The 1076-nt window shown below is 60.4% G+C and overlaps 1 protein-coding gene across 1 annotated transcript in view; it reads left to right on the top strand.

The window, feature by feature from the left end:
• ADAM33 (ADAM metallopeptidase domain 33) overlaps window positions 1-1076 on the top strand; it is a 49506-nt gene that overhangs the window by 30312 nt on the left and 18118 nt on the right. The gene's annotated exons all lie outside the window — the stretch shown is intronic.

Here is a 1076-nt window from a genome sequence, read left to right as displayed (position 1 = left end):
TTTCCTTTCCTTTCCTTTCCTTTCCTTTCCTTTCCTTTCCTTTCCTTCTTTCCTTGCCTTTGCCTTTCCTTCTTCTTTCCTTTTCCCCCTTTTCCCTCTTCCTTTCTCCAACAACCCATGGGGTCATTCCAGCCCCAGATCCCCTTTTCTCCTTCCTGGCACCCCCATCCCGGCGTGTTCCCGGCTGTGAGCTCAGCCCTGGCTCTTCCCTGCGGCAGGAAGCCGTTTGTCAGCGTGGGATGGGCTGGGATTGGGATGTGTCACTCCTGGATCAGCCTCGGGAATGGGGGGGAGATGTCCGGCAGCTGCAGGGGGGGGGAGCCGAGGCACGTGGGGTGAAGGCAGGGCGGGGGTGCAGCTTCCTAAAAGCGGCCTGAGCTTTCTCACAATCCTCTCGGGATTTTTGGGAAGCCCCCCTCGCTCTTCCCGGGGTGTTTCCTCGGGATTACCACCCTGGAGGTGCTGGGAGTGACACCAAGTGACATTCCTGGGGCTGGAGACCCCAAACCTCCCCCATCCTCAGACGGTCCCTGAGCACGGGGTCGATCCTCTCTTCTCCCAGCAGGAAGCTTCTTCCAGGAGGGGCTTTATCCCAAGGAGGATTTTCTCCCTGTGGAGAAGCCACCACCCTGCCCAGCTGTTGGAGAAGACTGGGTGTCCCTCGAGGTGCCCGGGGTGGGCATTGGACTCCCTCCATCCCAGCCCAGGATCCCAAAGCGGTTTTGGGGGTGACTCTTTCCTGTCCCTTGGCCTGTGATTCTTGTTCCCACCCGTTGAGGGCTGTGCCTGAAGCCCTGAGAGGGAGCTCTGAGGGGGGACAGGGATGGCTCAGCCGGGCTGGGACACAGCAGGAATTGGAATGGGCTGCCCAGGGAAGTGATTCTGCCCCTGGACCGGGCACTGGTGAGGCCACACCTCGAGTGCTGTGTCCAGTTCTGGGCCCCTCAGTTTAGGAAGGGTATTTAGAGGCTGGAGCAGGTCCAGGGAAGGAGCTGGGAAAGGGTCTGGAGCACCCTGGGGGGGGCTCATCCTGGAGAAAAGGAGGCTCAGGGGGGACCTTCTGGCTCTGCAACTCC

The sequence above is a fragment of the Corapipo altera genome, unplaced genomic scaffold (genome assembly GCF_003945725.1).
Source record: "Corapipo altera isolate COAL_440 unplaced genomic scaffold, ASM394572v1 295, whole genome shotgun sequence".
Taxonomy (NCBI): Eukaryota; Metazoa; Chordata; class Aves; order Passeriformes; family Pipridae; genus Corapipo; species Corapipo altera.
The sequence above is the reverse complement of the archived record's forward strand: the minus strand, read 5'-3'. Positions and strand labels throughout refer to the sequence as shown.